Source organism: Lytechinus pictus, chromosome 4, assembly GCF_037042905.1.
Source record: "Lytechinus pictus isolate F3 Inbred chromosome 4, Lp3.0, whole genome shotgun sequence".
In the NCBI taxonomy this organism is placed as follows: domain Eukaryota; kingdom Metazoa; phylum Echinodermata; class Echinoidea; order Temnopleuroida; family Toxopneustidae; genus Lytechinus; species Lytechinus pictus.
Genome location: NC_087248.1, coordinates 23,709,912 through 23,725,829, shown reverse-complemented (window position 1 = coordinate 23,725,829; position 15,918 = coordinate 23,709,912). Strand labels below are relative to the sequence as shown.

Genomic DNA, 15,918 nt, shown 5'->3' with positions numbered 1-15,918 from the left:
TGGAAGTCACGATTGACCTTTTTCTTTAAAGGTTTCATCTACTTGGTCTAGTTCTCATATGTTCTTAATGCATGGGCTGAATCCGTTTGGTCTACTGGAAATTTGATCTGTGGAATGTTTAGTGCACTATCCAATGTGCTCATGTTATTTCATACATTCCATGATAATGAAAACTGCCTAAGATTATTTGGTGTAGAAATTCATTATCAGTATAATTACCTGGAGACATTCATAAACGGAAATTTTTCCTGGTATCACATCGCAATTTGCTCCACATCTTTTAAAGACTGCTACACATAAAGTCTTATGTATAGCATATTTTTACATAGGATTGTACATTACTTAGTTGAGAGCTTTTCTCTTATGACCAAAAATGCTATTCTCTGATAAATTATTCCCTGATAAATATGAATTTCACATACTGGTGCTATATCAGGGGGCCGTTTCATAAAGCTGTTCGTAAGTTAAGAACGACTGGTGATCCTTGCGCGCTATACCATCAATTCAATATACCATTTACCGCAAGAAAGGATCACCAGTCGTTCTTTAAGTCGCTCTTAACTGACGAACAGCTTTATGAAACACCCACCAGATGTCTCAGCTGCTTATATAGATTATTTATTGTAAGGGTTCCATAAATGTATTGTATAAACCTGACATTGGCAGTAATCAATATCACTTGCACCAATTTCTCGTATGTATGTTTCTTGTATGTGACCAGTAAGTTGCCAAGGGGCCATTTCATAAAGCTGTTCGTAAGTTAAGAACGACTGGTGATCCTTTCTTGTGGTAAATGATATTCACCATTTAATGTTCACTGGTGATTATAAAGCACATAAGAAAGGTTCACCAGTCGTTCTTAAAGTCGCTCTTAACTTACGAACAGCTTTCTGAAACACTCCTCAGGAATGGCTCCCTAGCTGTAAAATAAGTTTTAAGTAATAATTTGGTCTTCTAAAAGTTTAAAATTAGCCCATAAAAAAAAAAATTCTTTACACTGTCAAAATTTAAAGTTGTGAAAATAAATGAAATACAAGATAATGGGAGGATTTTTTTTACACCATTTTTTTTCTGAATCAATTGGAAGTTTCACCGAGATTGCACGTTGTGCACATCTCATGTTTGAGTGAACCCTGGCCTTCAAACCTTGTTTTTTCCTTTATTATTTGAAGCCCTTGCTTAAATTTTTCTGCATTCAATCAAGTACATTCAGTATGTGGGTTATTGTTGATAATTTTTGATAAGTTGCATACTCTTCAATTTGTTTTGGGTGACTTCTTGTTGGTTTGGGAGTGGCAGCTCGGTCACATTGGCCCGTTTTCTCAAAACCGGTTTCAATTGTACCATGGTACAAAACCATGAACTATGCAGATTTATTTCATCAACGCGCTTCATTTTAAGCGCACTTTGCTGAAAGCGCGCATTTAATTGGATTTTAACTTTGTGTACGCGATGAAACAAGTGTAATTTTTTTTTTTTTATCTGCATAGTCCATGGTTTTATACCATCATTGAAACCTCATTTGAGAATACGGGCCTTATAGTACATTCAAGTATGGGGGGTAGAGTTACAATTAATCCAATTAATTGTAAATCTATGGAAATCCATCAAAGTCATACTTTTTTCTACGAAAAATTTGCACTATGTCCTTTGTATGCAGAGAGAAGCGCTGTGAATTTTCAAGAAAGCGATGAATGCATGAATATACATCATAGTTAGAAAATATTTTGAACAAACGTGCATAATAGATGTTGACGTTGATTGGCCGTCCATAGTTGTGATTGATCGGATCAATCGCAAGTCTTTATGAGATGGGGCCCTGGAGTAGATCATTACTATGGAATGGAAGACGCTGAAGGAACAGAGACAAAGTTACTAGGCCTACTCGGTAATTATGATAAGTGACAGAGAATCCATATCACCTTTTTTCGGTATTTTACTCTCCATTCTAACTTTTAAAGGTCAAGTCCACCCCAGAAAATTGTTTATTTGAATCGATAGAGAAAAATCAAACAAACAGAACGCTGCAAATTTCATTGAAATCGGATGTAAAATAAGAAAGTTATGACATTTTTAAGTTTCACTTCTTTTTCACAAAACAGTTAAATGCACAACTCACTGATATGCAAATGCGAGAGTCGATGATGTCCATCACTCACTATTTCTTTTGTTTTTTATTGTTTGAATAATACAATATTTCAATTTTTACAGATTTGACAAGAAGGACCAACTTAACTTAACCATAAACTGTTAACACAATGGTAATTCCACATGTTCAGGGAGAAATGAAACATTGTTTCACTTGACAAGGAGGAGAAAATTAGAATATTTCATATAATAAAATACAAAAGAAATAGTGAGTGGGTGACGTCATCAGTCTGCCAATTCGCATACCGACCAGGATGTGCATATAACTGTTTTGTGAAATTAAGCGAACTTTAAAATGTCATAACTTTCTTATTTTACATCTGATTTTGATGAAATTTTCAGTGTTTTGCTTGTTGGATTTTTCTCCTTTTTTTTCAAATCAACATCTTGTTGGGGTGGACTTGTCCTTTAATTACTGCAGTTATATATAGCAGTTTTTTGAAAGGTACCTTTCTTCCAGCTCTCAGACAGTTGAATATTTTTTCATAAAATTTATGAATAACTTAATTCAGAGTTAAATTTTAGATAGATGTTGGCGTTGATGGCCATCCATAGTTGCGATTGATCGGATCAGTCGCCACTCTTTGTAAGACGGGGCCCTGATGAGCCATGTGGGCAATCTGAAATGCCACTGTTACACTAACAAACCCGACCCTGACCCGAACGACGATATGCCATTGAAAAAAAATGCAATAACTTTGATTGGTTTCGGGTCAGATCCCGGCGTTGGTGTGACGGTGGCCCCGTCTTGCAAAGACTTGCGATTGATCTGATCAACCATAACTATGGAAAACCAACAAAGACTATCTAAAATGCAGGTTTGTTCACAATATTTTCTAGATATATATATTTATACATCCATTGTTTTCTTGAAAATTCAGTATGCTTCTCTCTGTAGAGACAAAAATTATGACACTGATGGATTTCTATACAGTTGAGGTTGATCAGATCAATCTAACTCTTTGTGAGACAGGGCCTGTAACAGTATCCTGTTTATGTGATTTGTTCAACTGATAACCTATAATGTATATTCAGTTAGAGGGCGCACTCATGCTGAGTAATAAATTACCCTTCCTACCTGTAAGAAATCTCAACTACTCTCTGATGTTCGAGTCAATTAAAACCACTTAACAACCCAACCACAACATGAAACAGGGCCCAGAAGTATATTTTGTATTCATGCTGTGTGTATGTGTCCTGTAGTTTCTGGGTATTTATGCTGCTTATTTTAATTGTTTTATTTTATATGATGATTTGTTATTATAATTTTCAGACCCGAGGTATGAACCTCATTTGTAGTTGAGCTATTAAAGATGTGATTATTTCTTGTTTAACCATCCTTTGCAAGCGTGGCAATTTTTTAAAAGGACATTGTTTTAGAATATACTAATGATCAATTATCTACAAATAATGCACAGGACTGAGTGCACGAGTGAAAATGTCATGCACATGAGGTTTCTGTCGAAAGGTTCCGCTCAGTGCATGGGCCTTTCAATAGGCGAGCGCCCAGCGTGCACCTTCTCAAGAAACCACCTTTAACTTTACTGCATGTGCTTTCGCACATTACAGAGCAGGTGCATTATTTGTTTTATATTAAAGTAAAGACATGGAAGTGCAAGTCCTTGTGGGTGCTCTTCTACTCATGATAGCGCTATTCTGCTGGAGCGTGCAATGTCGATTGCAGACGTTATTGCAGTGCACTGCACACACAAAAAATTGAATGTCATTTGATGCTTTTCAACCAATCACTATCGATACACCCATTTAACAAACTTATTAACAGGCTGTATTATGTTTGTCTGGATGAAATCCAACATGGAAAGATAACTTATTACCAGCAGTTGTATATGTAACACGATATCTCTTGTCATTTTATGGTCAATGTTTTATTTTTTTAACGGAATAAAGGCATTTAAGATGAAGTTGTGACTGAAAATAAATATGGTGTGATTTTTTTTTGTTTTGTGCCTGTCTTGGTGTATTCTATCTCTTTCAGTCTCCCACTGGTCATTATGGCTTGATGGGGCATCCCGCCTCAACAGGGAGAGGTCATGGGTCTGCTCACTGGCCAGGTGATGTGGGTGTTTCTAGCCTTTTGACAAGGCTGCATGGTGTGGCTAGTAACAAGACCAGCAGTGGAAAAAGGGTTACACTTCGTAATTCCGAAACACGCAAATTGCCTATACCTCGATGTTCATTAATCCGAAAAAGTAAAAGGGTTCGTTAATCCGAACATTTGTGGCGTTATTCCGAAGGTTCGTTATTCCGAAGGTTCGATAATCCGAAAACGAAATAAGGTTCGATGTTCCGAAGGTTCGTTGATCCGAAAACGAAATAAGGTTCGTTGTTCCGAAGGTTCGTTGATCCGAAAACGAAATAAGGTTAGTTAATCATTTAGTTTTCGGACTAACGAACCTTCGGAATTACGAACCTCATTTCTTTTTCGGATTAACGAACCTTCGGAATTACGAACCTCACTTCGTTTTCGGACTAACGAACCTTCGGAATTACGAACCTCATTTCGTTTTCGGACTAACGAACCTTCGGAATTACGAACCTTCGGAAATACGAACCTTCGGAAATACGAACCTTCGGAATAACCGAACCTTCGGAATAACGAAGCTTCGGAATTACGAATGTATGCGGGAAAAAGAGAGCTGACCAAACCCGGAATGTGAGATCGAGGTGACTCGTTCATCCGGGATTGAGCTATTAGTCTTTTGTTTACTTTAGGTCGCTCAGTTTCTGAAATCCGAGTCGTATCGGACGTGGGGCCTTGTCTCAAATGCCAGATTGTTTCATATTGCTGTTTGTAGGTTACAAATTGCTTCTTGCATGATGACTAGCGACCCTTTCTTTATGCTAAATAGTGAATACCTATGTAGCTGACCTGGTTCCAGTATGCCCGGGGGGGGGGCAGTCAAATATATTGCTGGACACACGCGTGACCAAAAAAACGCGTTTACAGGGGCGTTTCTTCAGTTTTGGACGCGGGCCGCGTGCACTCGTTAAGGGTATCAAAAACACTGATTTTCAAAAAAAAGGGGTAGTTTTGAAAGACTGGTCAATGGTCAATCGCAGGGTCAAATGTATTTAGGGTATTTTGTTCCCCCGAGGTCATATTCTGGCGACAACTTGTTTAGGGGCCGAAATGTGTAAATAAAGCTCGCGAAAAACTTGTATAGGGGGTTATTTTGCACACAGAAAAACTCGTTTAGGGGGTGTTTGGAAATAATTCGGCCACGTGTGTGTACAGCAATACATTTGACTGCCCCCCCCCCCCCCCCCGCAGTTAATGCTTAACTTAATCAACGGCTTTATGAAACGCAGAAAATATAAATATTTAATTGAATATGAATATAGCGTAAGAAGGCAAACAATCTTTACACCGAAACTTAGACAATTATGATTATGAATGAAGATGATGAAATGCATCTATTGCAATAAGTCTATTTTTGTCTCGCCCACCAGAGGTAAAGGCGAGACTAAGGGATCCAAATGCGCCTGTCCGTCAGTCACAAACATTATGACATATTTTTGCAATACTAAGTCACTCAAACTTGGGTCGTAGATGTAATAGGAGACCTGCATGTTATGCTGCAGTCAGAGGTCACATGGTAAGGTCAAAGGTCATTTTGAGGTCAACGTTAAAGTTTACGTGCAAGACTCTGACACATAACTCCGCAACCATAAATCACTTTTCACCCAAACTTGGGTTAGGAGACCTGCATGTTATGCTACAGTCGGAGGTCACATGGAAAGGTCAAACGTCATTTGCAGGTCAATTACTGACAAATGTTATTCCATCCCAGGTATTTCACAATTAACTTTTGATACATGCAATTATGTTGCGTGCCATCGCAAATCGTGATATTTCTTTAATTGAATCATAAGGCTATATTGTATTAATTTAGTTAAACATCCGAAAGCTCGTCTTTGGTTTGCTCTTGTTTATTGATTATTTCTTCCTTTTCCTTCATTTTTGCTTTGTGTACTTAATAAGCCAACAGAAAAAAATGTTCAGGGTTGTGTCGTGTGTATCTCCGTAAAACCCCGATTGTAAACAAATTATATGGCATACAGACCACATCGGGCATGGACCAGGCTTGGATCAAGGAGCGGGTGGAAGGTAAAAAATATGATCAATATAAAAATTACAAGACACCGTAACATGCCTTCATTTGAAAGTGATGACCTTGTTTTGTTTTGTTGCTAGTTTAGTTTTATTTTGTTTGTTTTGTTTTTTGTCATGTTTTACTGCATGCAGACAGAATGGGCTTTCATATTTGTCTGATGAACATGTTTTAGCTTGTTACATTTTTCTAGACAAAATGCCATATCCATTTGTAAATGATGAGCTTTTCAATTCTTTCTTTGGGGGGTGGGATTGTCGAATCCCCCTTCAAAAAAGTCCTAGATCCATTTGCTTCCATGGCAGAATCAAGAACATAAAGAAAATGTACTGTCATACTCCCACTGGCGGATCCAGAGAGGCACAATTAAAATTTGTATGCCGTTAAAACATAAGTGTGCCCCCCCCCCCCCTTTGAAAGTAAAGACCTTTTTTAAATTGCTTGTCAAATTTTTTGTGAGTGGACAAAACTATATACCCTTAATATTTTGTTTAAATACTTTTTTTTGGGGCTTGTCGGGGAAAACTTGCCCCCCCCCCCCCTTGGAAAATCCTGGATCCGCCCCTGCATAAGCCCTTAATTAAAGCACAACCAAGAGTAAGTCTTTGTCGAAAATTGGCGAATCAATAACCCAACAGTTCGTATGTTAAACATTAACATACCCTGTCTACTTGTCAGCTCCGAAACAGGATGAAACTGGTGTTCCAGATAACAAATATTCGACAATGATATTCCAGCTGTTCTTTGTCATTTGACGGGCATTTCCATTAGATTTACTGTACTTAGGAAAATCAGTTTTCAAAAGGCAGTTACGAAGGTGAATTATCGGATGGTCTAATACCACATGGTCTACATATCAGTTCGTCCAACTTCACATAGTCTAAACTCATTTCGTCTACAACCAGTTCGTCTAATACCCAATTCGTCTAATTCCCACCTGGTCTAATATCCAATTCGTCTAATTTCCATTTGGGCTAATAACCAGTTGGGCTAATTTCCACTCGGTCAAATATCCAATTCGTCTAATTCCCACTTGGTCTAATATCCAGTTTGTCTAATAAGCAGTTGGGCTAAAACCATTTAGTCTAATTTCCAGTTGGTCTAACACCACTTGGTCTAATTTCCACTTCGGCTAATTCCACTTGGTCTAATTATCATTTTGTCTAATTGCCACATGGTCTAATGACCGTTTTGTCTAATTTCCACTTGGTCTAATATACAATTGGTCTAATGACCACTTGGTCTAATAGCCAAATGGTCTAATGACCACTTGGTCTAATCGCCAATTGGTCTAATGACCAGTTGGGCTAATCGTCACTTGGTCTAATTCACACTTGGTCTAATGTCCATTTATTCTAATATAGCATCAATTATTATTATTTATTTAATCTAGAATTAGCAAATATGGTGCGTATAATGGATAAATACCATGCATCAGTTAATACATATCACCAGGATCCGGAGTGGTAGAGCCGGGGTAAGGCTGGTGGGCGCAAAACCTAACCGTGAAGGACTATCGATGACGAGATCGATAGTCGCTCATCAAATGAATTATTCTAACCAAATAATTCTTATAATTAGGCCTGCATCAATTATAAGATGATGATGAAAATTATATCATACTCATAATCATTACATCACCGCATGCACATTTACAGAACACTAAGTTGGGGACCTTGTAGCTTACAATAGTCCAATGGCGGGGTTTCATCAGAATAAAATTATTATGAAGAAAGGAACGAAAATATAATGTAATTGATTGTGTGGATACGTATTTGGTAAACATGTTTATGTTTAAATCATTGTGATGCACCATTACGGACGATACTTGAACTTGATGGCCTAGTTATGCAGTTTTGGGGATTCCAAAACTACAAAGCCATTAGATCATGTAATTTTGTTATGAATATTTTGTTTTGTTATTTCAGTAGTTTGGAGGCAAATAACAGACCAGTTAGATATAGTTTGATAACACTATACAGGTCTATCGGGTTAACAACATCACTGCGACCATCTTGGTAGCAGCCACATCATTCTGACGTGTAATAACAGTATACATGTAGTCTACGCTTGCAGACCTGTATCAGTTATCACCACAGTTAGTCATTCATCTACTAGTATATATCTTCTCATTCTGTTTTTTGTTCTACTTCTTCGTCTCCTCCTTAAAATGGATTGGCAATGTTCCCACCCCATCAGAGAAATCAAGGAAATCTGGGATTTTTTAAAACGTTTCTCCAGTCAGGGATTGCCTCAAATCCGGGGAAAATGCTTCAATTGAGGGCAAAATCCGGGAATTTTGATTGGCCCAAAAGTCGAAAGCACGATAGTCAGTCACGACAGTCAGACTCTGTTATATTTTGTTATATATTAAAACATCATTCATTGAATGTATGTTATGGTGTTTTTTTATTTTTAGTGTAGCCTCTTTTACTACAATACAAGTATAGGCCTACTGGACATACATGCATAACTAAAAAAATAATAATCAATATAATTCACTGCAACAACTTAGAAAACATGAGAAACTGGGAATGGATTTAAATAATTCGGGAATTTTTTAACTTCATCAGAGAAAAATCAGGGATTTTTGTTTTCTTTAAAAGTTGGGAACCATGATTGGGTTAAGCCAGCGTTAACTATCTACAGTAGATCGTATACATAGAGTGAATTTGATTATTATTCACCGAAACCTTCAAAAATCCCCTGAAACAGACAAAAAAATCCCAAAAGTTTTTTTAATCCCCATATTTTTTTCGTCCCCACAGGCTTTCGAAAATCCCCATATTTTCAAAATTCAGTTGGGGACGAAATATACGTCACTCTAACTGTACTCCAATATCGAGGGGCGCGCGTGTGAAGATTCGAAGCTGGCGCGTGGAAAGTAACTTTAAAAATTTCACCAGAAAATTGAAAACAAGTCACCATGCAGACTTTACAAATTAGACCAAATGGCATGTAGACGAAATGAATGTTAGACTATCTGCAAATTAGACCAAGTGGAAATTGGCCGAAATGGAAATTAGACCAACTGCACATTAGACCAACTGAATAATGGACCAAGTGAGGATTAGACCAACTGCACATTAGACCAACTGCAATATAGACCAAGTGAGGATTAGACCAACTGGTATTAGACCAACTAGTTTTAAACCATCCGACTATTAGACGAACTGGTATTAGAACAAATGCAATTAGACCAAGTGACAATAAAATACATTAGACGAAATTGCAATTAGACCAAATGAAAATTAGACCAAGTGACAATGAGCCCAACTGGGCATTAGACCAAGTGGCTATTAGACCAAGTGGTCATTAAACCAAGTGGCTATTAGACCAAGTGGTCATTAGACCAAGTGGCTATTAGACCAAGTGGTCATTAGACTAATTGGCTATTAGACCAAGTGGTCATTAGACCAAAAGAGAATTGGACTAAGTGGGTTTAGCCCGAATGTTGTTAGCCCATCTGATGATTAGACCAAGTGATAATAGACCATCCGTCAGTAAACCGTTACGAATTGTGGCGAGACCAAGCGGGATTCGGGGAAATTCCCCCACCCCCTAATTCGCGACTCCAAAGGGGGATTCCCGAGTCCGCACTGTACGTCACACGCAAGCGCTTTAATAGCTATATAGGCTAACCAAAGACCTTATAATATATTACTAGACCGAAAGCTGCGTGCGCGTTCAGCACAAAACAAATGAGATTAGGCTCCGCCTACCGCGATCATTTGAAGACAAAAATAAGCCCTCATTGACATTCATGAGCATGAAGATATTCATAATCCGGCCTTTTCATTGGCTAAGAGCGTCATTAATACGCAATTTCCCCGATTCTTTGTCATCGATACTAGTGGTATCGTGTTACAGAATTAATTATTCATTTGACCTCATTACGTCATCTAATTTATTCATTCTGAAACTTTTCTTTCCACACAAAAATGGACCTACGAACACTCCGGTGAGTACGTATAAATTAATATAACCACATTAATTCAGTGGACTATTTACACATTTCGCACTGTATTTTGTGATCTTAGGTTATTTCTTTAATTAATTAGACAACTTGCTATCATTCTTCTGTTAAAGAAAAGCAGAATTTGGTCTTTGAAATTGAAGTTAGATTGTCATCGTCGCCCGGCCCAGTGCAGCCTGTATGTTGCTTTTCAGTGGTTATGCCGCTGTGTCAACCACATGTATTTTGTACGGGCTCCTAGCCGGCTGGGCATCGAGAGAAAATCGGGCCGGGAGCCCACGATTGATTAAAACAAGAAGAATGAAGCTTCTTTTTGTACACTGTAATCTGTATAACGTTAGATCTGGAGGGAGATCTGCATCTATCTTCAGTAGATTGAGACTCAGTCAGGAATAAACTGTGAAGCGGAGTGTGGAAGAAGATATGCCTGTCATCATTGTGTCAATCCTCACTAGATTCTCGTCAGTTTCAGATATCAAATTTATTTTGCATAACTTCAGGCTTCTTCTGCATTTAGCCCCCACCCATTTTAATTCTTATTGTTATTTATATAGTTAGACTCGGTATTAGAAATAACATGCTGCTCTGCATGTTTGTCTTACTCTTATTATCAATAGATCAAGATCTAATTTCTAACATGGTTAACAGAGCCTAGTCTTGCTTCTTAATTTTACTTTATCAGTTTTGGTATGTTACTTTACTAAAAAAAAGTTTATCCATCGATGCTTGTACGTACGTAGATCTAGGCCTACATAATTCAAATCTAGTCATCTAACTTTCCCAACCCTCGCCACGTACCCCCAGGGCTTAGGATCTAGGTCTATAATTTTAGGCCTAGATGTAGGTCTGGGCCTAAACGACTACATTTACATGTACGAATATGACTGTCAGTGGACCAAGATCTACTTTCGGTCAATAATGGCAATGAAGGTTTAGCCAGGAATAAAAGTCAGACATCAAAAATTTCTTAATCGATATACATCTAGGTAAAGTCACCGAAGGGTTAGCTTTACATTCTAGGTCTAGATAGATCGAGAGTCTATTGATAGTCTAATCTAGACTAGACCTTATTTAGATACATGAATGCTGTCACGCAGCACTGATTCTGGTTGGACTGGATCTATACTTTCTTACAAATAGATCTAGACCTAGTGCATGAGATTATGAAATTATGTTGTTAAAATTAAATGAATTAAGATTCGGAATAAAAAGATGCAGATTTTTTTTTTCTTTTTGGGGGGGGGGGGCAGACATGTGAAAAAATTTAGAGAAACCTGAAATTCAGAAAGCCAGGGCCCGAAGCAACCAATATTGCCTAGGGCTGTTTTTTTTTGCATTTTCTAAAGTAAAATTGAAGGATTTCATGCAATTCTTTTTTTTATGAAGGTTTTCACATTTCAGCTCCCACCCAAACCCCTCCCCCTACACTGTTAGAAAATTTATCCTTAAAATAAAAGAAGTTCCTGCAGCAGAGTCTCGAGAACACCTGTAATTTTACCAGATTGCATAATCTTACATTATATCATGTAAAAGTACAGGAAATTGGTATTTAGTGTATGGAACCTTACAAATTTCCTTAAATAAAACACCATTTTCCCCTTATTAAACAGACCTGTTCTGTAGAAAAATTCCTGTTTTACGAATTTACAGAATGATTCTGCTATTGCTTTCTGCAAAATCTTGTTTTTTTCTGTAAAATCAGGTTTTTTTTAACAGTGTACATACGGCCATGAAAGAGATCACTTGACACTTATTGTTCTCTCTTTTCTTTCACAAACAGGTTGAGTTTGAAGAACAAGAAAAACAGTAGAGGTCTACCCGGTACCTATGGTTAAACATGATGATCATAAGTGCATGCATCATTTTGCAGATTCTCATCCAGGTATAAAAGTTAAACTAAATTACAGATACATTACATGTATTGAAATGAATGTTAACCATGTTTACATTAAATAAAAATAACCTGAGCCACTGCTAAGAGCTAGGTAGGATCTATACTGAATATACACTTCTTATATATCCAGGCTCTCGAGTCTAAAATAGAACCAATGCCAAAAGTTATGAACCTTGGGCAAATTTATAAAATAAGGTCATGTCCTTGATCTACTATTATTTTAAAGGCCTTTTTATTTCCTGTTTGTTTATAAACAAAGCAATATTTATTTTTCATGTTTTATATTTCATAAAATTCATTTTATTCATTCTTTAGTGTGATATTCATATTTCATATTAGTAGATTTACAATTTTTTTTAAATCTTATTATTTTACATTTTGTCCAATAGGATGATGCAGCTCTACAATTTCCATGGAGGTGATTGATGATGATAAACAATTGGTGAAGTAGGCCTAATAGAACAGTGATAGGACCACAAAGAGAAATACAACCTACAGCAGTTATATGAGTGAGTTAATTAGTGATTATTTTTGATAATGGGGGGTTTTCACAATTTTTTTAGGCAACAAATAGACCTGCCTTTGAAAAAACCATTTCAATTCTGTTTTTAGATTATAGTTAGGTGTTGTTCTTATTCGCAGATCAAAATATTCTGTGCAACAAAACATCAACTTTAATTCTGACTATTATATATAATTTATATATGTTAATTCATATATTCATATTTATGGGAAATCTCTGACAGTTTTTTTATAGAGTACATGTAGTTATAATGGAGAGTGGTATGTTAACTGCATAGAACAGGTTTAAGTGATATGCTTTGTAGAAGTACAAGTTTATAATTAGTAGAAGTAAGATTTCCTATGTTATGTGATGAAGAAATTTATATACCGGTATGTATAGTCTTACTTTTCTTAAAACATTTATGTTTTACAAATCATGACAATTTTTATTTGAATTCATTGATTTTCTTTCTCTATTTTTTCAATCTGCAGGACTGGTGTAACAGATGTTTTCATTCAAGAAATCCAACAAATTGACGAGTGACTTATTAGCTTAGGAAGCACTTGATAAAGATGGAAAAGTTTTTTTTTTCAAGTCCCTTTTTTTTTTTTTTAAATACAACCCCAAATTCAAAGTATTGAAATTTCCTGTTGATTTTAATTAAAACTGCTTGCAAAAGGAGAAGCTATAAACATACAAATAGGAGCGGCGAAGTGAAGTTGAAAGTGGGGGGGGGGGCCACAGGGAAAATGCTGTATTATGTGAAAATTTTAAGAAGTTGCGAGAGAGCAAAATTTTGACATTTTAAAAAAGAAAATCCACTTTTGTGATAGATTTCGACAGAATATTCAGAATGATATATTTCACCCTTTTTTTTTTGGGGGGGAGAGTCCTTCAAGCCCCCCCCCCCCTCCATCTGTAGTGTACGGAACTGCTTATCTACCCCCAATCACATGAATTATTAAACTTAATGCACAAAGAATTTCCTTATTGTTTTCTTGTTTCAAAGGGCACTCGTCATGGTGACCATAAAACGGGTCCTTCTCAGGTGAAAGGGACACAGAACAAGTTCTTTAGGAGCACTTTTCTTGGGTAAAAGGGGGCAGTTATTCGAGAAAGGGCACTTACAAGAAGGTGAGGGGCACTTTTTAACACATAAAACGGGCCCTCAGATGAAAGGGCACAGAACACGTTCGGGGGGGGGACATTTTTTGGTAAAAATTTGCATACAAGGAAGAGCACTTGGTAACACCAAAACAGGTTCTCGTCAGGTGAAAGGGACACAGTACACGTTCGTGAGGGGGCATTTTTCTTACATAAAATTAAAGGCACTTTTCAGTGCTTCAAAAAGTAGGGGGAACTGTGCCCCCCAGGATCGCTGCCCCTGCATACAAAAAACATTTTCATTCGATTCAAAGTATTAACATACGCTTAAGAAAAAAAGTAAGGCTAAATCCTCTGATAATGTGATATTTTTTTCTGGCTATTAATAAAATTCACGCTATTAATAAAATTCACAACTAACCAAAACATTTCTTCATGTCTTTCATTTGTATTCATATAGTATTTGTACAGAGCTAAAATGAAAGGGATTTGGAATTGGCAAAATTCAAAATGAGATGGAGATCGAGAGAGAAAGAGTGATGAGAAGGGGGTTGAAAAGAGATGAGAAAGAAATGGAGGGGCACATATGAAGAGATAATTTAGAGGGGGGGGTAAGAGAGCACGAATGGTGGGAAGTAGGAACAAAGGGGTGGAAGAGAAATAAGACGAGATTTATGGAAACCAGGAGACAGATAACAAGTGGGAAAAGAAGAAGGAAATATATGTAGGAGAAAGGCAGCACCAAAAGAACGTGAGTGGGAAAATTGTTAAATGGAAAACAGAGCAAGAAATGCTGGAGAATAAAGGGGAAAGGAAACGTATTAAAAATGATAAACTGGGGCCCGTTTCATCATGAGTTACAAGTATGGTAATTATGATTGGTTATAGCCGTTACCATCGTAGGTAACTGCTATAACCAATCATAATCTAGGTTACCACGGTAATCACAATAACAGCGATGTTTAAATAGCTGTAATTCATTATGAAACGGACGCCATATGAAGAAAACAGGCACGGGGATCCATGAGGGGGCCGGCCCCTTACGTATTATACCTTGAACAAAAGATTTTTTTTTTGCTTCTCGAAATTTGTAACAAGAAATGTACTCTATTAGTGGTGACAGTTATTTTTTTCAGTAACCACAACCAGTGAAAATTACCATCAAATTGTAATAACCTTGTTCTGCCCCCACCCGCCCCCTCCCCCTAGAAAAAAAAAAGAAAACAAGACTTTTGGGTCAGTGCAACAGCCCCCTTTGATCCGTTCGGCGGCCTCTGCCGGCTATTTAGAGTCTAGATTCAATTCAATTGTTTTATTTTCCACTTTCAATTTCATTTTTACAATTATGATACAATTGACAAAGTAACATATAATCACATTTGAAGTACATACAAAAATTGACAACATTATAAAATTACAATAGACAATTATCAAATCGAAATATAAATAATTGAAAGAGAGGGAGGGCCAACTGAAAAGCAGAGCTTGTGTAATGTAGGCCCCCCTAATATTGATTAATTAATATTGATTCTTTACATTTGTTAAAAGATTGCTGTACATCTTAACATGTGACAATTTGGGGATGGCAAAAGCACTGGAGAACTCTTTACCTAATCACGACTTGATTACTCTTTTCATCTTCCCTTTTAAAATTAGCATAGGCCTATATGACGCAATACAAACAATGCTTTGTTTTTAAGTGATATCGCTTGTGATATCGATACTTTATAGAGTGCAACGTTGCTTCGGAACCATGACGGCCACAAGACGACACGAATAAGTGCTCCGCTCCAATCCCTATACACTTAACACGAAATAAGTTTGGACAGTGAAAAACGCAAGAATGAACAAGGGACAAGCCGGTTCTAAACGGCGTAGGCCAATCACGCCCACCAGCCCTACCCTACCGGAAAGCTCAGGGGATCTGCTACCTGCAATAGAGAAACTACTGGATGCAAAGATTGATAAACTGAACAGTCGCTTCGATATTTTAGAAAGCAGAATAGCTACGAAGGTGTCGCAGATAGAAAGTAAGCTGGATAGCTTTGCGGAGTCCTTAAACTTCCTTTCTAAAGATATTGAAGAAGTGAAAAAGGTAGAAATACACAGAATCCAAAACAAATTGGAAGAGGAAAGACTGAATCGTGAAAAGGAGATA

At 37.1% G+C, this 15,918-nt stretch overlaps 1 long non-coding RNA gene across 1 annotated transcript; it reads left to right on the top strand.

Moving 5' to 3' along the window:
* The first annotated feature begins 9,957 nt into the window (after positions 1-9,957).
* LOC135153987 (uncharacterized) lies at positions 9,958-14,182 on the top strand. Its single transcript, XR_010293454.1, has 4 exons — positions 9,958-10,242; positions 12,038-12,139; positions 12,541-12,660; positions 13,148-14,182. It is a non-coding gene; the product is annotated as an uncharacterized LOC135153987 (long non-coding RNA).
* The last annotated feature ends 1,736 nt before the right edge of the window (positions 14,183-15,918 follow it).